The 24,415-nt window shown below is 33.9% G+C and overlaps 1 long non-coding RNA gene across 1 annotated transcript; it reads right to left on the bottom strand.

Moving 5' to 3' along the window:
- Positions 1 to 19,874: 19,874 nt before the first annotated feature.
- On the bottom strand, positions 19,875 to 20,959 carry LOC125776386 (uncharacterized). The gene is made up of 5 exons (XR_007421656.1): positions 20,751 to 20,959; positions 20,565 to 20,680; positions 20,374 to 20,489; positions 20,263 to 20,298; positions 19,875 to 20,198 (listed from the first exon to the last, which is right to left on the bottom strand). It is a non-coding gene; the product is annotated as an uncharacterized LOC125776386 (long non-coding RNA).
- Positions 20,960 to 24,415: the final 3,456 nt, after the last annotated feature.

Here is a 24,415-nt window from a genome sequence, read left to right as displayed (position 1 = left end):
TAACCGATGTGAAATATGTCAGGAAGTTAGTAGGGCAGAAATCCTATTAAACCAAAATTGAAACTTTCGGAGACGCCTTTAAAAATTAGTGGTATTGTACATATAGGTAAGTTGAATAAGTCTTTTGGTGCCAGTTGCGTTTGTACTTGCTATTCGCTCGACTTGGTGAACAAGCTCAAACAGTTCCAAGTGGGTTGTTGTTGGTTGAAAACTTATTAAAGTATACTTTGAATAAAATCAAACTTGATTGCTTGGCTGCTAAAGACTTACTACCTTTATTGAGAATATAATTTTGTGGTTTAACTTAAAATTGAACTAAGAGCTACCTACTTATGTGTTAGTTCATATACCTTATTCTATGTACTTAATTCTATGAATTACAAAACATGTAGGAAACTGGAACCGCAGCTGTTCATACGTTGTGGTTCCTTTTATTGCCGACTTTGTTTGTTTAGTCTATTGGCAGCTAGCATCTGATTGCGAGAGCTACCAACTGGCGTGGGAGCATAATGACTTCAAGGTTGATGGGAATCATCCAAAACTGCTGATGTCGCATGTTCCCTGCGAATGGATTTAGCGTAGTGATGTGATGTTTAGAGTGGAAGTCATGGCGTGGGAGTCATGTGTTAACTCCTCCCTCTCTTAAGTATAATCGTCCGCGATTATTCGCTGTTATTTGTATCATTTGCATTGACCTGCCTCAACATTTCTTCAATGATTAGGTCATTACTTTGCTGAGTTTGCCTCCTCATTATAAGTTTAATCGTTGTACGTTTACAAAATTTTGCAAAAATTATGATGAATAGAATCATTGTGACAACGCATAAAATTATCTTCATGCTACTGTGGTTTCTTTCTATATTTTGGTTTATGTTTGATATTCTTTTAATGTTTTTAATATCAATTTGGTCAATGTTTTCCAAGGTTAGTTCTTCCAACTCTTTTACTATGTTTAATTTCTGTAAACCAGGGTGCTCTATATTGTCATAAGCTCTGTGTTCCTTGTTTTCGAAAATTGTATTATTGATTGTTACTTTATCCTCAAATATTACTAAATGTGTTCCATTTATAGTTATTTTTTCATTAAATCCATCTTGTATTATAAATTTATCATTATTTAATATTATTATGCCCTCTTTTACATTGTCGATTTTTTTATAGTGTTGACGCCGCCCCCGCCCAATTTCTTTTGGCACGTCTGTATCGGCAGATCAATCTTTTCTTTTTCTCTTTTTCGAAGTTTTTTCGAAGTTTTAATTCGCGCGCAACTAAACACTAACTAAATAGTTGCGCGCTCTCTTCTTTTGCGACAGCCCTGCTATACAGACGTGGTAAGTGTGGTTCCAATTTGTTTATAATTAAATATTTGTATTATATGAAACTTTTGGTTTTTATTTAATATTTGTGGATACATTTGCGCCGACCGTTTCCCCACGGCCAACCACATCAACGGAACGAGCGAGCACCGTGCTCCACCACCCGAATTATCATATAGTTTTTAGCATAACTAATGTTACAATGCGCTGTGTTTTTGTTGAGCAGATATAATAAACAATTCGGTTTATCTTCTATTTGACAAAAATTAATGACTGTTTTATTATTACAATTTTTTAATAATTTAAAGTGTCCTCCTCTCTTTCCAACGGTTCTGTAGTCTAACTGTAGTATCTTGTCTTTTCGTATTACAGGCTCAATAAGAAATTTCTGATAAAAATCATTTACTATGGGATACTGTATTATGAAGTATATCGTTTCTGCATTACCTTAAGTTTAGAATTACTTAGTATATTTGTTATGCTAATTTTATCTCTTAAGCTTGCATTTATATCTATTAGTTCATTGTCTGTTAATAAAAGTGGGTTAACTACATTCATTTTAATCAAAATTATTGAATAAATAATATTTTCTTATTCTAATATGATAATATTATTTCTATGTGAAATAAGTTCAAAAATATTATCCTCTTTTGTTATCCATTATCATTTTTTAGTTCATTTATTTTTTCCGTTATCTGAATGATTTTATTAGTGATTTCTGCATTTATTATTAACTGATCGTTATTGGATTCTATGTATTAGTGCCTCAGTTTTTATACTTCATTGAAATCATAAAAATCCGATGTACCGGCGACGAATTTAAGTGCCGATCCTAGTAAGTTTATACTGCGTGAATACCTATGATGTAAAGTCAACGTATTTACTAGTCTTATTACTTGTTGCGACTCTATTTCTATTGTTTTCTGTAGTTCTGGATATGAGAAACGTTCTGCTATGTGGAGATTTTCATAGGTCATTTTTACATAATTATTTAGCTCCGTTTTGTGTATGAGAAATTTTGTGTCATTATAAGTTGCGACTTCTCCATTCTATATACATAGGTATATAGAATGACCTAGAGTAGTCTATTATCTTTGCTGAAGCGATTGTAAGCCAGAACATGAAATTAACGAATATTGTCTTTATGAACTTTTTTTCCGCTTATTTTAACAGTTGTACCTAAATCCTCCTGAACTACTTTCTCTACGTAAATATTTGATAACTTATTTCCTAGTCGTTTATTTACTTTAACGTAGACAATATCTCCGTTTTTATATGTTATATACAGGGTAGGCCATTTAAAGTTGACCCATTTGTTTCTAAAAAAAAAGAACAAAAGAAAACAATGTTTTTTGTTCATTTCAAAAATAATTTATTTTGGTCCAAGGGGATTTGTTTCAGCTAATATTTAAAAATTAGATCGCGTAAATGGGCACCTTTAGCTTTGACAGCTAAATGCACTCTTTTTTCGACATTTTCCATGACTTTGGCCAATGTTTCGGATGATATGGCGGCTGTTTCACGTCGAATGTTGGCTTTCAGTTGAGCTAAGGTCTTTGGCTTATTAGCGTATACCTTGGATTTCAAATAACCCCACAAATAAAAGTCTGGTGGCGTCAAATCTGGTGATCTCGGTGGCCAGTCAACATCACCATTTTTCGATATCAATCGCCCGGGGAAAAATGGTCGCCCATTTGCCAAAATTAAGGCGTCGCGGATAATCAGCTGGGTTTAGTTTTTGTGCCATTTGAATTTTATATGGAAACATCTTCAAATCTTTATGAATTATGCGTCGGAGAGTGGTGCGAGAGATGTCTAATTCCTGAGAGCGGCGATAACTCGATGTCGATGGAGTCTCCTCAATACTGGCTCGTACAGCTTCGATATTTTCATCAGAACGTCTTGTGGGTTGTCTGGATGCATGACTGGCATTACTGAGATTACCGGTGTTCACAAATTTTGCGTATAAAGACTTAATTGTGTTCTTAACTGGAGCACTTTTCACTTTATTTTTTTTGCGAAACGCACGTTGAGTTAACACAATTGAAAAGTTATTTTGAATATAAAGCTGAACAATTTCAGCGCGTTCTTTTGGAGTGTACTGTTCCATGGTATAAATTGTCTTCGAATGACGCTTCTAACACGGTATGACATTAGCCGATTTGTCAGCGCTGTTAAAAGTTACAGCGTTGCCAGATGGGTCAACTTTAAATGGCCTACCCTGTATTTAGTTATTGTATTTAGTTTTTTTATTATGAAATATTAAATCATTTGCTTGTTTTTTCCTAAGTTTTCCCTCTATATCATTATATGATATTTCTTTCCCATAAATTATATCTATTGGCTTATAGTCTGTGACCGAATGAATTGAATTGTTATATTTAATGGTTGCTAATAAGATTATTTCCACGACATCACTTGAGATCCCTTCGTTTTTTATGCATCTACCAATTTCTGTGAGTGTACTATGGAATCGCTCCACTTGACCATTTGACTTGCTATGGTAAGGCGGGACCTCATACGAGCATTGCTGTATATTATGGTTATTTATAATGTAATTTTTAATTGTTTCTGACTGAAGTGCTGGCTCGTTGTCACACACTATAATCTTCGTTTTAGGGAATATGTTAAATATTTCCACAATGTCTACTTTTATATCAATAATTGTGCGTGTTTCTAATTGTTTTACTACTGCGAATTTGGAAAATTTATCGACACATGTCAAGAATGAATTCTTTGCCGTCGGGTAAATATCTATATGTAAAATTTCCCCTGGATAAGTTGGAATAGGAGTTTCTTCAATTTTTTGTCTGTCTGGTTTCCTATTATATTTTGAGAGTAAACAGGTCTTGCATGACTTAATGAGCTCGTTTAACCTTTTCCTAATGTTTGGGAAAAAATAATCTTCTGTTATTTGCTTATAATTTTCTTTTGCATTTCTGTGTGCCCTGTTGTGTTCAGCAACTAAAATTTCTTCTGATCGTCTTTGTTAGTTACATCAATCACAATTTTCTGAGTGTACACAAATTTAGTACCTGAAAAGTTCTTTAATAGTATTTGTTGTATCTCTCCGAGATCAATTTCTTCGCAGTAAAGTACATTAACTTCATCAGGATTAATTGTTTCTTTTAGTAATTTTATAAGATTTTGTTCATCCGTAAAGTTTATCTCATGTCGAATGTGTTTCTGAAACAAAATTTTTGTCTTTTTACTGTTACTATCGCGTTTACTTATTACGGGGTTACATACGTCCAGCAGCACCAAAAATGCGCTAAAAGAAAAACTGTTTTAAGAAGGGATAACAATAGAAATGAATATAAAAAAATTTTACACAATGTTTATTGGTACTTAAAGTTAAAAAAAAAAATATTTTTTAATTTTTCTTTACAAAAATTAGTACATAAAATATCACGTGCCACAAAGTACAATAAAAAAAAGTTGCTCCACGGTCTGCATGATAACTCATACAGTTTTTAACATTTTTTGATGCGGTTTTTTTTTAAATATTCGAAAATGTTTTCTCTATAGTCTGTCGAACGAATTTTTTAATTACGAAAATTTTTCCAATTTACGGAATTTAGAAAAAAAATGCGTTTTACGTCAAAAATGTCACACTTTAATTATGTTTATAAAATTTTTTTATAAAAATATCAAAAATCCGGCTATATATCGACTATAGAGAAAACATTTTCGAATATTAAAAAAAAACCGCATCAAAAAATGTTAAAAACTGTATGAGTTATCATGCAGACCGTGCCGGGAAAAGTAGTTTCGAGGAAAACGCGTTTAAACTTTCACCTGTGTGTATAAAACCCTCGTCGGGCGGTCTGATTTTCTACCATAACTTTGTATCTATGGGAAATTTTTACAATCGACTTTCACAGAAATACGCCTAAAACTATAAAGAATAATAAACTATAAAAAAAAATCGATTTTTTTTTTTAATTCTGGACGTATGTAACCCCTTAATTGGTTCCTAAACCTATTTAAGGGAGTTTGTATTGAATAATTGGGTGCCCAACTAATTGGGAAGCACCCACCTCTGTATTTAAGTTTTTATGAATTACTTAAACTCACGATTAATGTTACGAAATAAGACGCATTCTTTCAGCTGATCGGAAATACGTTATAATTTATTTTTAACACAAATTCCGTTTACAATAAATGCCAAACTTAATTAAATCGAAACAAGTGCGGGATCGATGCGAATGAAGTGATGTTTAAATAGGAAGGATCACGGCTGATGCAAAGTTATGTTTTGCGCAGATATCGACTCGGTGCAGCGTTTATGCGAATGTGGTGATGATCGAAAGTTGACGTGCGAAAGTGTGTCTATCGAATTGTATGAGTTGAAGCGAACTACAGGTGACGAATGTGTGTCACGAATTGATCGAATGTTGATATCGAATTGTGAAATGTTTTCCCTCTGCCCATCCTTTTTGTTAAGTGGGTTTGCTGGTGTGGTGAGTTATGCTGTAGTGTCATCAGTTGTGGTGAATGGCTATGTAGCATTAGGATGCGCCAGTTTTACCGAGTAGAGGGGGTAGATGCTTAACTCATTTAAACATCCTGGGCCCCCTAGGCGAATATTTTGCCTAGTTTTATATATATAATCTGATGCATGCAATTCAGCTTACTATTGGTGGAGTAACCGAGGCCGCAGAATATTAGCTGTAAGAAGCGATTTTGGTTTTAATAGCCAATTGTATTTGGTGTAAATAGTGGTGCATGAGGTAATAATTGATTTTGCGTACTTTGACGACTTTTTACATTATTATACCAACAAAGTTTTTTGCTTTTATTAATTTTATTAGCTGTTATTTACAATTTATTATTTATCGGTTTGGCATACCGGTAGTTTATTATATGCCTTTTCTTTATTATCGGCAATGTTTGGACTTTATTTATTCTCGGCTTATGAAGGATAGTAACTCCACGCCTGGCTCAGATATGGCCAGAATGGGTACTCCTTAGCCCTGGAGTTAGGGCTGTGACAATAGATGGATCTTGCGAGAGAGTGGCCGGTAATTGCGAACGGCTTCGATTCGTGGAGTAGATAATTTTGTATACTTAATTTGCAGCTTTGTATAGCTGATTTCCATAACTCACCCATATGATTAGCGCTTGGTTAGATGCGATAAAAGCGATTTTAGCTTTGTAAGCATAGGTGCGTTAATGTATCGCATTGGGAGTATTGTGATCCCTTAATTTAATTTTGGTTTGATTTTTTTTTTGAAAATTTGTGCCTCAATGGGGCATCATTGTATAAAAAGTTGTAGATTTTCGACTTTTGGAGACACTTTTGTTTATATGTTTAAGTGCGTATGCACTAATTTGACGTTTAGTACCGCGCCACATAGTTGACATTTTTTAAGCAGGATTTGTGTATCATTATTGGCGAAAGCCATCCTGCGGGGTCGAAAAGTTACGAACATATATTTTTGTTTTTATATTAAGTTGTCAGGGGGAATCTGACTATGTTTTTTCTACCATTATGTGGGGTATTGCAAAATTGTGGCTCTAGTGGTAGTCGTACGACGTACCGGCCATTATTTGATTGAGTAGTTATGGGGGGAAGTTTCCTTAACTTTTGACATTTCCTTAATTGTGAATTAAGGTATTTGTTTTTATGATACTCAACTTGAGTTGGTATGGTGGTGACTAGTTCTGTGACTAGTCCATTTTGTGCTTCGCTGTGCAGCGTTTGAGATTTTTGTGCCTTTGAGCAGCCTGGTGTCTCTTGGCAATTTTTAGTATTTTGTGTTTCAGGATTTGCTTTTGCAATTAAATCTGTGGTTCTTTGTGTATAAGAGCTTCTTTGGGGTGAGCTAGGAAATGTGCTGTAGTGAAGCATCGAATGGTGTCTTTTGTGACAATACAAGCAGTTGAATTTGCTTTTGCAATTTTTAAGATTATGTGTATGGGACAAGCAGTTTGTACAGAGTCTTTTTGACTTGACAAAGTTGTTCCTTTCGTTAATATTTAAGTTTTTAAACCTCTGGCAAGATATAAGTTTATGCCCTCTTTTACATAGTTCGCATGACGCATGTTTTTTCTGTTCGGATGTGAACGATTGCGTTTTGTAAAAGTTTTTGTTTGAATTGATTTTGTTACTAACTTGGGGTCTATTTAAGCTTCTATTTTGGTCGTGTTTAATGTTCTTAGTTTTGATTATTTTTTCTTCTAACCTTTCCGCAATTTCATATTGGGTGATGAGAAAATCTTTCATTTGTTGCCACGTTGGGCACTTTTTTCGTGATGAGAGCGATTGCTCCCATAGAAGTAACGACTTTTCTGGTAATGCGTCGGTGCAAATGTTTACCAGAATTGGGTCCCAGCTGTCTGTGGGGATATTAAGTGTCGATAGAACCGACAAACAATTAGAAACAGTGGATTCTAGTTTGATGAATTCTACACTTGTTTCTTTTTTAATTTTTGGCAAGTTCATTAGTGTCGTTACTTGTTTATCGACCAGTATTCTATTGTTTTCGTATCTAGCTTTTAGAGCTTCCCAAGCCAAATTGAAATTGTCGTCATTTAATGCGAACTGTTTAACTATTTCGCCTGCTTGACCTTTAGTTTTGTATCTGAGGTGATACAATTTTTGCGCTTGTGATAATTGAGGATGGTTTATGTACACGGCCGTGAACATGTCCCGGAAGGACGGCCATTCTTCATAACCTCCGTAAAAGGTTTCTGTGTCACAAGCGGGCAACTCGAGTTGGATGCCTGAACTTGCCTCTTGATATTGTTGCAATTGTGGCAGCTCTACTCTCGAATGTGGAGTAGGTGCAATTGCTTTTATTAGCTTTAATTGATCGGAGATCATAGCTTTCGTTTCTTCATATTGGTCAAGGCAGTTTTCGTAAATATCGTAAGCCGATGATTTAAAATTTTGAGGTAGATCTGAATTGTCAGATTCTACTATGGCGTCATGAGCCGCTTGGAGTCGTATCCAAAAATTATTAAGATTTATAATTTTGATTTCTAGTAGCGATTCAGAGTTTTCATGAATCGGCAAAGAGGCAAATCTAGTGCAGTATCTTATTAAACTGTCACTTTGTGAAATGAATTTAGCAGCCTGATTTGAGCGTGTAGCTCCTGCAGGTGTATTTTGATTATTATCAACTTTCATCATTTTTAATTTTTTTCTTTCTTACTATCGTATTATATTTATATGAAATGCTATTTTTTTAATATATATTTTGTTTTGAATATATGTATAAATTCTAAATTGCAATTAAAACCGCGCTTTTTATTTATTAAAATATTCGATGTCCAAATGTTTTGAATTTAGGTACACCTTAATACGTGGTTGTGCGTGCTTTTGTTTTGTGCAATTGAGAGCTCGTTGTAGAGATCAATGCGCTATTTAGCTATGTATGAATTGTTTGTATTACGTTTATGTTTTTAAGCAATTGAGAGAGGAGATGAATTCGCTTTTTGTTAGCAATTTTGCTTGTTTATGTTCGCACTGAGTAGAGAGCCGAAAAAGGAATTGAAAAAAAAAAAAAGGTGCACACGTTTATATGTCAATATGCACTTTGTAAATATGTTTTTGCAGTATGTAGGTATAATATTTGGTATATGCATTAAATAAATATGCTTATATGTATGTACGTTTGTATTTTTTACCTCTCTTGATTTGTTTTTTATCTTATAATTTTAAATAATGTTTGTGCCTTTTCTTACATAATTTATGCAATCCTGCTTATTGTTTTTGTTAAACATAAGAGGTATTGCCGATAAAATTTCTTTGAGTATTTCTTTATTTTTGATAATTTAGTGTGTTTTGAGTACACAAAGGTAAATTTTTATGTTTTTATATATGTATATTTAGATATATACATACATATATTTTTATAAAATATATTACTCTAAACTTTTACCGTGTTTGGTAAAATTTTATTAGCTTTAGGTATATGTGAAATAAATAAAGGACATAATACGCTCACTGCGTTTTCCAATAAGTGGTTTTTGGGATAATATGGCTGTAAATATGTTTGTGCATTTGGTAAAATGCCTTTTCTCCTCCCGAATCGTTTCCAGTTGGTTTGTCTGTTCGCCTTGTTCCAATTCCTGTCTCCACCTGGCCACCTCGTTGCGCTGTTGGGTTGTTTGTATGTATGTATATTTGTTTAAATGTTCGCGCCCGTTTGTTTCGTTTTGTGTTTGTTTTGTAGTTTAGGTGTTTTTGCTATTCGCGCCCGATTTATATTTTAAGTATTTTATTGTTTTTTCTTGCTTTCGCGCCCGATGTGTGGGTTTTTGTTTGTTTAAACCTTTCAAATTGTTTCTTAGGTATGTATTGTCACTGCATTTTTTTTTAGATTTTTGGCGGTTCACTGCACTTTTTCCTGTTTTTATTTTTGTTTTTTATTTGTTGAAATTGTTTTGTTGTGTGATTTTCAATGTGCATATATTTTTGATGAGTCACCACATTATTTTTGTTTTTTAATATATGCACTAATTTTGCATTATATGTGTTTTTGTTTGTGTAACACCACTTTGTTTTTTTTTTGTTTTTTGTTTTTTTGTTCGTCACTTTATTTCACCGCACTGCACTAATATTTGTTTTGTTTTATTTTGTGGCTTGTTAATATTTTTTCTGGACGAAACCAATAGTGCCATTCGGAATGGCTCGAAGGACCATGAATAGTTGGGTGCCCAACTAATTGGGAAGCACCCACCTCTGTATTTAAGTTTTTATGAATTACTTAAACTCACGATTAATGTTACGAAATAAGACGCATTCTTTCAGCTGATCGGAAATACGTTATAATTTATTTTTAACACAAATTCCGTTTACAATAAATGCCAAACTTAATTAAATCGAAACAAGTGCGGGATCGATGCGAATGAAGTGATGTTTAAATAGGAAGGATCACGGCTGATGCAAAGTTATGTTTTGCGCAGATATCGACTCGGTGCAGCGTTTATGCGAATGTGGTGATGATCGAAAGTTGACGTGCGAAAGTGTGTATATCGAATTGTATGAGTTGAAGCGAACTACAGGTGACGAATGTGTGTCACGAATTGATCGAATGTTGATATCGAATTGTGAAAAATTTTCCCTCTGCCCATCCTTTTTGTTAAGTGGGTTTGCTGGTGTGGTGAGTTATGCTGTAGTGTCATCAGTTGTGGTGAATGGCTATGTAGCATTAGGATGCGCCAGTTTTACCGAGTAGAAGGGGTAGATGCTTAACTCATTTAAACATGTATTATTCTAATTGTATTTGTTAAAGAAATTTCGGAATGGGAACAGGACTCAGTTAGGTGATTTAAGTGTTGCCTTGGCAGAGCGTCTGCTACAACATTTAAATTGCCAGGTTTATAAAAAAATGTTGGGGCGAACTCTTCTATAAAAGCTCTCCATCTCTTCATTTTTGCATTTGGGTTTTTGTCTGACATTGAAAATGTGAGAGGTGGGTGATCGGTAAAAATATTGAGTCCTTTGCATCCATATAAGTAGTTTCTTAAATTTTTTATAGCCCACACTATTGCCAGTAATTCCTTTTCATTTACTGCATAGTTGACTTTTGTTTTAGACAGTGTTCTTGAAATGAATGCGATTGGGCGTTTATTTTGCGATAAGACCGCACCAATAGCCTGAGATGACGCATTAGTCGTCAGATCAAAGGGCTTATTAAAATCTGGGTAGAGAAGTATTACTTCTTCACACGTAAGAATTTCTTTTAGTTTCTCAAATGCCTTTCGTTCTTTTATATCTAATTCAACGGGTATTTTCTTCGACTGGTTTGCGCTTACATTGCCATTTACACCCCCCAGGAATTTTGTGAGAGGTTTTGCTACATCAGCGTCAGCCTTAATGACTCTTCTATAATATCCTGTCAGACCCAAAAACGCTCAGAGACTTCGAAGAGTTTTCGGTTCTTCGTACTGAAGGATAGCTTTCACCTTATCGGGTGAAGTTTTAAGCCCATCCTTTGATACAAGGAATTCTAAAAATTCCGTTTCTTCTCTAAAAAACTTCGATTTTTCTAAATTTACCTTCATGTTTGCATTATTTAGTAAAGTTAAAATTTCTTGCAAATGCTTTAAGTGTTCGTTTTCATTTTCCGAATATATTATTATATCGTCGACATAGACATGACTATTTTGGATCTTAACACATCATCTATGGTTCGTTGGAAAATACTTGGCGCATTTTTGAGGCCAAATGGCATGCGACAAAATTCGTATTTTCCATTATTGATGTTAAAAGCTGTTTTTCCCCTATCTTTTTCGTGCAGTAGAATTTGGTGGAAACCCGCTTTGAGGTCAAGCGTAGTGAAAAACTTGGCCTTGCCTAAATTCGATAAGATAAGATAACTGAGGTATCCGGAATGGGATATTTGTCATTGACAGTTATGTTATTTAATTTCCTAAAATCTGTGACCAGTCTTTTCTTTTTTTGACCGTTGTCGTCTATACCCTTCTTGTCCACTACCCATACAGGGTTGTTATAGGGCGACTTGGAAGGTTGGATGATTCCGTTTCTTAATAATTCATTAATCTCTTTAATAATATAATAATAAATTCACGTAATAAATTCACTTACCGCCATTGGGTAAGGATAGCTTTTACTATAAACGGATTCGTCCGTCGATGTGCTTATAGTAGCTATTACATTTCTATGGTATGTTAATTTGAAGTTTGGGTCCGCAAAAACTTTCTCATTTTTACTTAATATTTCGTAAAACCTGGTCTTTACATATGAAGGCTCTAACTCCAATTGATTCACCTCCGCGAGACTTCTAAATTTTAACGGTTCTATGCCGTTGTTAAAGGAAAGTCTTTCGTTTTTTGTATCAATAATTCCACCTATTTGTTTGAGAAAATCGTATCCTATAATACTATTGAACGATTGAAGTTCGGGTAATATATAAAAGTAAGAGTACTTGTGGAACACGTTTATTAAACATTTTTGATCTATGATCAATTTACTGTTTACAAGGGTGGGTCGATTCCGGAATTTTTTCGATTCGGGATTTCTAATAGTGCGGAAAAGTTACCTTAGTATGTACTTCCTAATTCCAATGCAACTTTTTGTTTTGAGATCGGATTGAAGATACCCCAACTCCGGCCTTGAAATTTCGGGAATTCGCCTAAAATCGTGAAATTGTCTACCTAGCGCCTGAAATACGCATCTCATGGCAAAATGTATAGAACAAAAGTTATTTGTCACGTCATTTGCTATCGAAATGGTATATGTGATTATGGCCGTAGGACGAACCGTTCCCGAGATACGAGCGAAAAGGCGGCGCGCCACAGCGCAAGGTGCAAATTGTTGCAGCTCTCAGCTAACCTTTGTCACCCAGAACCAACCGTGTGGAGGTGGCTGCTCTTCGGATTCCTCCCAAGCTCAACCCAACCAACCAACCATATGTCAAGCTTGTTTTAGTCTGAATCTGTGTCCAATTTATTGATAAAATCAGATTTTGTACTAAACTTTGGCACTTGTTGCCTAGATTTCAGTGTAGAGCGTATAAAACGATCACGAGATTGGGGGTCAATAACTTTAGAAGATGCCTCTGTCACCAGTTTGACGGTTCTCTCGACTGCCACGGTGTGAGAGGGGAATTCACTAAATTTCCATACCTCTGCAGTGTCTCCCGACAGCCCTTTTATGAGTTCTTCGTTAGAAACTGAACAATGAACTGGTGAAACAGTCAAGGTAATAGTCTTCCAGTTAATCATATCGTAATAAGTATTAGCTTTGAAATTCAGCTTTAGCACTTTATTACATCTAACTCTTCCATTTATGGTGTCAGACTCTGCTTCTCTGGCTGCCAGAAGACGGTCAAGGGCCAACTTTCTGACTTCTATCCGTTCGTCAGCCATCATACCAAGGAGAATGTTTTCTGGAAGAGCAAAGAAAGCATTTTGTTGAATGGATGAATCGACAACCTTGCGCAGTTTAGCAGGTAAGTATCTCGACCTTTGAATTGCAGCATAGAGATGGCGCGAGCCATCTTTGATTGAACTGTTGAATCTTATTGAGAACCACAAAGGTGAGTAAACTGTAAGTATGTACTTGAACAAAATTTTTATTTCCTTTGTTGGTTAGTCAGTAGTATAATCTCAGAATTCTATTTGCACAGGTGAGCCAGCGAGATTTGCACATGTTACCTGGATGCATCGACGCTAAATCTGAGGAACATTGACCGGAAATAACAGCTTCTGATATTTTATAGAGATAAGCTTGGTCTGTGCTAAGTTGGGTCGGATTAATAACCTCAGAAGGTAATTGGCAGGATGGAAAACTTTCAAATTTGACAACAGGCAACTTCTCACAATCAGGGAGTAGTTTACCTATGTCGCCAGAGAATGTATTTGGACTCTTTGAGACGCCATTTATGTGTTCGAAAAGAGCACGGAATGGAAGTTCGTTGAAATGTAGAAGACAAACAACCCACTGCAATGGCCTACCTATTCTTTCTTCTAGTTTCCGAATGATTCCACCTTTCCAACCTGTGTTCGTGTTGGTGCCATCAGCACCGACAACTTCTAGATGTTCCACATAGCTTGCGTCTCATCCTCAGCTGACCCAGAAGGAGAAGTGGCGTGGCCAAAGTAATGACAACCAGGTTCCTCTATAAGAGAAATACATATGTTCCTCTTTGACAGTGTCGCGGTAGTACTTTTCACCTTCACTGACCTGTGTAAGTGTATTGTCTCTGCGACCGTCAAAATACAGCCCATATACAGAGTCAATACTTTCGGTGTTTTGGAGCTTAACTCCAACACTTTTTTTTGCCCGACCAATCCGGCATCCAGAAAAGCAGATGAAACAATCAAGGCTGCTCTATCACTTACTCCAAATCTTTGGGCAGCTAAAGCAGTGAGTTCTAATACTAGTGTGTTTTGTTTGGTTTTAGAGGATGGAAGAGAAAATTCATCATCAGCATCGTTTCTGGAAGAATCCATGTGCGACGCACCTACTACATTGTTGTCGTCTGAATGAGAGTCTGGCTGATCTGAATGGTCACGTGTTCTAGCTGATACTTTTCTGGTAAATGTTGATGTTGACTGACGTTTTAAAAGCTTTTCTTTACGTCCATTTTTCTTTGTAATCTGTTTTGTTTCAGGTAGATCAACACTTCCAATGCGACCAATTCTTCTGGTTCTCTGAACCAAGAGAAATGGTTGTTCATTGATAGGAACTTTCCTTTCCTTTGGACAAGTGCAAGAAGAAAAATAAGTGCATTTACAAGCAGCGATGTCAAATAATTTTCCGGCGGAAGAGACAAAGTAGTCTCTTTTAGAGCTCAAACCTATTGGGTTCCTTAAAATCATTTGTTTAAGAGTCAGAAATTTCATATAGTATGTGGTGAGCATTTGTACAACTCTGGTGTGTGAAACTATCGGAATAGATGACTTTTTGAAAGTATTTTCAACCTTTTTTGCAACTATTTCTGTAACCTCTTTCCTCCTAGGTTCATAGTTGTCGCCTTGGAGTCACCCTATACGAAATCTTTCAAACTGATAACACAAAAGAAAATCCTGGTAAGTAGGTAACTGGGACTCAGAGAGATTGTACGGATATATGCCAAACACAGGACATTTCTGTCTAAATTTTAATTGAGACACAGACATTTTGACTTCTGTGTTCTGTTGAGAGAATATAAGTGATAGCACTCGGCGAAATCAACGACAAGAGTGAAGGAACTCAATGAAAAAATATTTATGTGGAGGCCAGTCCGAACGTGTCAATTTGCGCAGGGAAATGAATGTAAGTGATAGAACTCGGCAAAATCAACGACAAGAGTGAAGGAACTCGATGAAAAAATATTTGTGTGGAGACCTGTCCGAACGTGTCCTTCAAGAAGTGTGGCCGCAAGCCGATTTTCACCTTGCGCTGTGGCGCGCCGCATTTTCGCTCGTATCTCGGGAACGGTTCGTCCTACGGCCATGATCACATACTCCATTTCGATAGCAAATGACGTGACAAATAACTTTTGTTTTATACATTTTGCCATGAGATGCGTATTTCAGGCGCTAGGTAGACAATTTCACGATTTTAGGCGAATTTCCGAAATTTCAAGGCCGGAGTTGGGGTATCTTCAATCCGATCTCAAAACAAAAAGTTGCATTGGAATTAGGAAGTACTAAGGCAACTTTTCCGCACTATTAGAAATCCCGAATCGAAAAAGTCCGGAATCGACCCACCCTACTCATCAATGCTTTGGTCTTCCTTTTGACGATAATTGTGGACGAATTTTGTATAATTTGTCATAATTATTATCGCTTTTAGATGGTTGCTTCAACTTATCAGAAAAATATATAAATTTCTTTATTTTCTCAAATTTATTTCTCGATGAATGTCCTCATTTGACATATTGGTCTGTTTCACAATCAGTTTAATTAATGCATCATCAAACAAAGTGTTGAAATATTGAATTGGCTTATTTACTATGTTAATGTTTTCTTCTGACTCTTTCCGTCTTGAAAGTTGATTAGTTTTTTCTCCATTTCCGTTGAGATACATCAATTTTTTCAATAATTAAGTCAGTACTTTTCAGTATATCAATTTCTAATTCTTCACCATTTTCTAAAAGCTTGTTAAAACTTTTCCCCAGAAGCTCTTCGTCATCTTCATCATACTGTTCGTCAGAAGATTTGGCCCAGTCCATCTTCAAAAACTGCTGTATGTCTTCATTACACATCTCGTTTTGTGCTTTACTCATTTTAATATTTTTATGACCTGAACACCCAAACTGCACAAAAAAAAAATTCAGCGGCACAATAAAAAATGTTTTTACTTGTATTCAAAGTTTGTTCGTAAAATTGTGTAATTATTTTTTTTTAATTTATCTTTTAAGTATTTTAATTATTTTTTTATAATCTGCTTCAAAGCTTTCACACGACCGACGAATTTAAATTAATCAATAAGATGTGTATTTAAAGAGGTTTTTGTGTATTTGACTTTTTATATGATGTCAAACATAGAAGTTGCTTATTGGCAATTTTGGGGCTGAAAGGGTTAAAATGGAAGTATTTGACTTCATAATCTGCAAAACACTCGTGAAAACCCCAGGATCGAACAATACACCATGTCAAGAAAATATCAGGAATTCTTCATTTCAACTTCTCATCTCCCGCTTATACGAGTATGGAAGACAGGCAAATTTTTCTCCTAGGTTGGTACTGTCCTTAATTATGATGCCAAAAATTAGCGCGATCTGTCAAACAGTAGTGTTTGTCGAATTTTACAATATTCATCAACGTATTTTTGTTAAATTTGGCCAACACTCAAAAAGTATCATTGAGCAAGCACCTTATTCACCTGATATGGCCCCCTGTGACTTATTCTCCACACTGAAATATCCACTTCTAAAGCCCATCCTGGAAAGTACCTATAAAAAATGTTTTGATGACTGGAATAAGCGTTGGCACATGTGCATTGATTCAAATGGTTGTGGATGATGATTGAAAATTTTTCGTTTTATTTATAAATTCCCGATACTTCCTTGACAGGGGTATGTACTGTAATACTTACTTACTCTTACAAAACTAGGCAATAGCATTATACAACAGTGTCCTAGACCAAGGCCCACTCCCTCAAAAAAATATAATACCTCAATCACACAATTAGTACAAATATGCGGATACCCTGCAAGACAAACATTTTTAGTTATGCGGTGTACCAAACAAAAGAAAAAATAAACCTAACTTACTCACTAGACAAAATAACACAAAATTAATAATTTGAAGAATCAAGCTTCTGTTCGACATTTTGAAACCACAACGTGCAGCAAAAACGTTAACAACGCTTTTAAATAGGCTACGTCTTAAGAACACATTGTTATCTGGTGAAATTAACACAATATCGAAGCTACATACTAAAGTATGAATGTTGTAATCATACAAACATCAGTCAGTTACATATTCGACGAATGCACTGCTATACATCAAAAAACGTTAAATTAATTATATTCATAATTATTTATACCAGCAAATCGAAATAATAATTACTAATAAGATTACATTCTAAGCCAAAACATACATAGACCAGTGTATATTTCGCATTCGCGTAGTTGTTGAAAATATGCATTTATTATAAAACATTAGTGTCAACATCAGTGTAGTTTTTTGACATACATGTATGCATTATAGATGAAACAGTGTTTATATTATTCCATCACTCAAAATCTTAATCCTCACTAGGTTCAACAATTCTACAAATGATAGGTATATCCTGAACTTTTGTTGGATTTCCCAAATATCTTGTTAAGTTGCTTGATATTATACTGTTTTTGAACTTCTGCCATGTGCGAGTAGTTAAAAAGTCTTTGAAGAGTTGTTCTCTTGATGGGATTGTGGAATCTAAGTAGAATCGCCTACGTTGCCATATGTTTCCTGGATTTTGATCCCTTTCCATGAGCCAATATCTTGGTAGCATGAGACATTGGACGGTAGTTCTGGCCATTATAACTCTATGTTCCAGTTTCTCGCCTAAACTGAAAATACCTCCAAAAGTTATTGACCCAACGTCAATAAAATGATTTTCAATTTTGGTATTAGATTCCTGAAATTAAAATTAGAAAAGTTATATTTATTTCTAAAGAAAGCTTGGGACTATCTATAAATTATAATCTTATTATCAACAACTAAGTGAAAAAAACTCTACGTATTACAATTTCAATACTTAAATTATAGCTATTGGGAAAAAACTTATATATGTATGTATTACTTTCTTTGTACTGGACATTTCATCAGGTTCAACATTAGAATTTACATTATTGAAATAATTGCTGTTTCCACTACTTCTACCAAAGTTATTGCCGGGTGATATATTTTCTTTGCTGTGTATATTTGATATTCTTTGCTTATCCATGCCTGTTTTGCTTTCCGCTGAAAACAAATGTTCCTGCAGAGTTTCGACACTTTGCCCTTGCGTATAAAAAAAATCGCTGAATTCAGAGAGGTATTCTGCATCTTCAGACCCGTTTAGATACTCCTTGGAAAAGCGACTATCTTTTCCAGATGTAATTTCCTCTTCGCTTGTTCCCTTTAGGCCACATGACACTTCTATACTTTTAATGTCCATTTTCTGAAACTAAAATTAAAACAAATAAGTTGGCAATTGTTGCTCAAACATTCGTGCGCTTGTGTCAAGATGTCTAAGCAATTTTTACTTGTTTTTTCTTTTTTAAATAAAATAAATTACTATATTTTTTTTTCTAAATAGACATGTACATAATATGACTATGTTATAGTCATCAAAGCAATGACTCAGTTTTTATCCGCTAACATGTATGTATACTTGCAGAAAATTTCCTAATAATGATGTTCGCAAGCTATCTTGGAACTAGTTGGTCGGAAATGTACGAACATGTTCGCGAATAAATCCGCCTGTGGATTGTCTGCTTTATGGAAATAATTATCTTATTTGTGTAGATAACTTAAGACCAAGAACATTATGTTTTTTTCATGCAATAAATATTTGACAACAGTTTCAAAATATGTCAGTTAACAATTGGAGATCTTACAACATACTCGTATCATATCATTTGGCTACGAAAACATCTTAATAAAATTAGACGAGACTGTTATATCCACTATGCTGAAGTATACGTAGGTTGCCTTTTATGTTTCGAGACAAGAGAACAAAAATAAATTTTAATCATGGAAAATCCTTTATTGTTTTTCAAAATATTCTTCATTAAGATCTATATGTGACCTGGTCTACGGAAAGGGGCTTAGGTGTAAAAAAATCAATTTTCACGAGAAACTGACGAAACGAGTTGTTTATTTTTAACAGCTGTTTCGTAGACCAGGTCACATATATCGTCACCTGAACTGCAAAATAACGTAACATCGCTTTTCGCAGGTTTACAGGAGCAGCAAAAAACCATATGAAAAGAAAACCAATTGAAATATTAAAACAAATTTTCAAATATGAATTATATGAAACTATAAGTATATTTTAGAAAAAATTAAGCACATTTTATAGTAGGTGTCTTACGTTATTTTGAATTTTTATTTCTGAAACAAAATAACGTGAGATCAAACTAAATTTGTATAAAAATTAAAAATTTTAATATTAATATTTTTTTTTTTTTAATTTTAAATAAAACAGTTGCAGTCTTTCATACTTCATGTTATTTTTATTACGAAATGACCCGGCAAACTTTTTTTACGTTATAAATTACTAGCTTTTTACCCGCGGCTTCGCCCGCAGTGGAGTCATTAAATAAGTATGAGAGGTAAATGATAAAGATATAATAATAGAAATGAGTCAATATGATAACTAACCGTACGATTCTGTAACGCGAGACAGTCTCAAGTCTCTTAAAATTTTAGATTAGAGAAAATTTTTGAGACTTGAGACGATTTTGCTATTCTGTAAGTGAAAGTCACAAAATCTATTACATTTCATTATTCAGAGATGTTTTTACACTTGAAAGGAAATAAATATGTCGATAAAAAATATTAAATTTTCTATAACATCGTCAAAAAACATAATTATCAATAAAAACAAAAATATATGTTGACTTTGTTTCATAATATTTACGAAATTTATGTAAAATTTATTTATTTTTAACTTTTTCGTGTTTGAGTTGCTTACAAAATATAAAAATACGACAATCGATTAATATCTGTGATGATCTCTATTCAGTATATTCAAAATGGCAGACAAGAGCTCTTTTTAGGTTTGTGACCTGCTAACTATCAGGTCTCAAATTTGAGGCAATATTTTGAGCGGGATTCTGTAACCAGTCTCTATTCTCTATTTGAGACATTTTGATGATGACATTTCTCGCCTTGAGATAAGGGCTCACCCAATGACAGGGTCTCCTGCGTCTTAATTTGGTTTTTCCAAACTCTATGATGGTCATGAATGCGCCACAGTTCAACAACATCATAAGATTTAACCTAAAATATAAGAAATACATTTGTATAGACACTATAATTTGGTAAAATATTATATAAAATCTACTCTTCGTCTTCCATTATGGATACTAAAAATGACCACCTGTAAAATAAATAATAATCATTAATCATGATATTTTTAAATAAATTAAATATAGGTACATAAAAGGAAACTTACCAATTGCTTTGCTCTAATATCTTTTACGTTTGAATAACTCTTTGCTTTTTTATACACATACACAATTACTCCTGCTCAAATTTCTATTCCGTTTTATTAGTTTTTCACTTGACCACCTGTAAAATAAATAATAATCATTAATCATGATATTTTTAAATAAATTAAATATAGGTACATAAAAGGAAACTTACCAATTGCTTTGCTCTAATATCTTTTACGTTTGAATAACTCTTTGCTTTTTTATACACATACACAATTACTCCTGCTCAAATTTCTATTCCGTTTTATTAGTTTTTCACTTGACCACCTGAAAAATAAATAATAATCATTAATCATGATATTTTTACATAAATTAAATATACAAAATAGAAACTTACCAATTGCTTTCCTCAAATATCTTTTACGTTTGATTAATTTTCACACTCTTCTTCTTTTACTTTTCAACATTCACGGTGCGATATGAAATGTCAAAATTTCTTGCTAACTACTATTTCACACAAAAGAAATAATATCAATAATTTCTTCAGCATTTACTTGAGAGCTGGAACCTAACCTTAAAGTCTCAATTTGAGGCTAGTTACTATTCACTAAACAGTCTCCAGCGTTAGTCTCAAAATATTGAGACCTGGTAGTTAGCCGGTCACAAAGCTAAAAAGAGCTCTTGTCTGCCATTTTGAATATACTGAATAGAGATCATCATAGATATTAATCGATTGTCGTATTTTTATATTTTGTAAGCAACTCAAACACGAAAAAGATAAAAATAAATAAATTTTACATAAATTTCGTAAATATTATGAAACAAAGTCAACATATATTTTCATTTTTATTGATAACTATGTTTTTTGACGATGTTATAGAAAATTTAATATTTGTTATCGACATATTTATTTTCATTCAAGTGTAAAAACATCTCTGAATGATGAAATGTAATAGATTTTGTGACTGTCACTTACAGAATAGCAAAATCGTCTCAAGTCTCAAAAATTGTCTCTAACTCAAAATCTCAAATTTAGAGACTTGAGACTGTCTCACGTTACAGAATCGCACGGTAAATGTTATTGCTTGGCTGAGATTAACAATTTTTAAAAATTACTACAGGCAATGTAGTTTCAACACTTTAACATATGCGTATTGAAATGTAACAACAAATGTTAAAACACCGTAACAAAAATAAATAATTCTGAATTCTAACAATTTAAAAAAATAAAATACAAAGTATTAATCTAGGATATTTTTGTAGACAATGTTATAAGTTTTCCCGTCGGGTGCAAATATATGTAAATTCTGTGCATTAAATACATGTGAACAGGCTACATGAAATTGACCATGAGAGAAGCATGGGTTGCAAACTTTAATGTTTGTCCTTGTGCCTTGTTTAAGTGCCCTGGAGACGATCAAATAATTGCGTCAAACAGTGCATATGTGTTAGTGATGTTCAATCGTGTGTTGCCCGCAAACGTTCAAATTAACACGTCAAACATCAGTTTATTTTTGATCTTGTAGCGAACGGTCGTCATGTCATCGTCGGATGATGATTATCCTTTATTGGAATGTGCTGCAATTCTTATAAAAAAAAAAAATGAAAAATTTTATTATTTTAATTTATTTGATTTGTTTTGATTTTATTTTATTTTAGTTTATTTATTTTATTTTATTTTATTTTATTTATTTTATTTTATTTATTTTATTTTATTTATTTTATTTTATTTGATTTTACTTTAATTATTTTATTATTGTAATTTATTTGATTTGATTTTATTATATTTTATTTTATTTTATTTGATTTTACTTTAATTATTTTATTATTTTAATTTATTTGATTTGATTTTATTTATTTTAAAATTTTACGCTTATTTCACTTAACTTTTTTCTTCTTCACTTCACTCTTTTTCGCTTCACTTCACTTTTCCGCAAGTATGTATGTCCTCTTCGCTTGAAGTCTTCACTGCAAAAGAGTCATGCTTGTCAAACATGAGTGGAGACGATCAAATTATCGTCCGTCAAATAGAAATATCAAAAATTTTTGATTTTCATCAAACAGAGCCGACAACAAGTCGGTGTAGCGTACGTGTAGCCGACGAGAGCCGACGACACCAACACAATTAAAGTGTTTGACGCAATTATTTGATCGTCTCCAGGGCACTTTATAGTAACAGCAAAGCTAAGATTGACGGGAAACTGAACCCTTTTAAATTGGAATGGAAGGTCAGTGGGAATAATTGGTATCCGAGACTAACACTATTTAAGTGACAGCTAACCACAAAAATTACGGATTTCCTCAGAAGTGACATTGTGTGACAAGGGGCAGGGGTCAAAAGCTTTGTGACATCACATTTCAAAATTTGTGATGTACAAACGTGAAATTTATAGGTAAACAAAAAAATTTTAAGCATTTATAAACACAATCTTTGTTTTTTAATACTTAAGTTATACTCGTAATGAAGCTTTTTACTGTCCCTGCTTCTTACGAGTATAATTTGCTGAGGTATACTCGCCGTGTCTAGGGTTCGTTACAATAAATTTGTAAACATATTTTATTTTATATTATAATTTTAATCAAAGTTACAAAATTGTCTACCGCGTTATAGTTTCAGCTTTACAACATTTCAAAGATTTTCATTAGATGCAATTTATATAGCCACAAATGCCCCAGGAAGGAGTGCATTTAACAGAGTTGAACGACGCATGGCACCTCTCAGACGCGAACTTACTGGTGCACTATTAAATCATGATGATTTGATAGTTAAATATGAAACTATTGCATGTTGCGGTGTAAGACGTTCTAGTCTTTGGAAATTATTAAAAGAAGAATTTTTACCACCACCTGTGTTAATTAAACAGACATCAGAAGGTTATGGAGTCACAGGGAGTGATGGCAACGACGTTAAGTTTGCTCCATTATTACTACAGATATTATTAAATCTCCAAGCATCATCCCATCGGAAACAAGTTCCATATGATAGTTATTGCCCTAGTGTCGAGTCATACTTATTTAAAAGATCGTGTAGCATATGTGGCCTATATTTTTCTTCATATAAAGCCACCAATCAACACAAACAATCACATAAAAAACAAGAGCTGATACGTATACCTATCGCGAAAATTCGTCCTCAAAGAATTGCGGCTAGACGTGCCCGAGAGATTCTCTGTTTAATGAATGATGACGATGCTTTTGGATGGAAGAAGACGATGTTGATACGAAAGATTTCCCTGGCATCCAAATTCAGAACGAAAATGAAGTCCCTGATTTACCAGTAATAAATGATATAAAGGAGTGGGTCAAAAGTCCATCGACACAGGATGATTAAGTTTTGTATTTTTAATTAGCATAATTAAGTATCTATTATTTCTTGACTAGTCATTCGTTCTATCTGTACTTTAATATTTAACTAAATGTTGATTTTATTAAAGATTATTCAATAAATATAAAAATAAATAGAATATTTTTATTTTTTGATAGATCCATAAAATTAGAATATGTGTGACGTCACGAAAGGGGGGAGCTACTTCAAAATGTGACAACTTGTGACAAGGACGGGGGGAGGGTTTAAAAAGTCCTTAAATTCGTGTGACATAATTTATGGATGGCCCCTTATGCGGTGGCCACTCATGTTTTACGTACTGCGTGTGTACATCGGGAAATATTTGTTCAATGAGAGTATCTTGCGAATTAGCGATTGTGCAGAAATCTGTCGGTAATTTTACGTATTCAGTTTTCGGCGGATGGATCTTGAAGCATTTTAACGCGCACATTTACTTTCTGCTGTACTTTTCAACATTACAGCACAATGGATATGATTTGAAGCAAGCGTTGATCTCATCAGCGTATGTTGAACGTGGAATCACGGGAAGTGTTTGTCTAAAATCACCTGAGAGCCAACAGAAGTAAATTTGTAAAAATTTATGTGGTTCGTTTCGCATTGGCAGCAATGAGCCCATTTTATGATAAACTTCGATTCTAACTTTGAATGTATAATTGTATTGTTGACCGTTAGCATTAGTATTTCGAACTATTTCTGTTCGAATTGACTTCATCCGT

This window comes from Bactrocera dorsalis, chromosome 2 (assembly GCF_023373825.1).
Source record: "Bactrocera dorsalis isolate Fly_Bdor chromosome 2, ASM2337382v1, whole genome shotgun sequence".
In the NCBI taxonomy this organism is placed as follows: domain Eukaryota; kingdom Metazoa; phylum Arthropoda; class Insecta; order Diptera; family Tephritidae; genus Bactrocera; species Bactrocera dorsalis.
The sequence above is the reverse complement of the archived record's forward strand: the minus strand, read 5'-3'. Positions and strand labels throughout refer to the sequence as shown.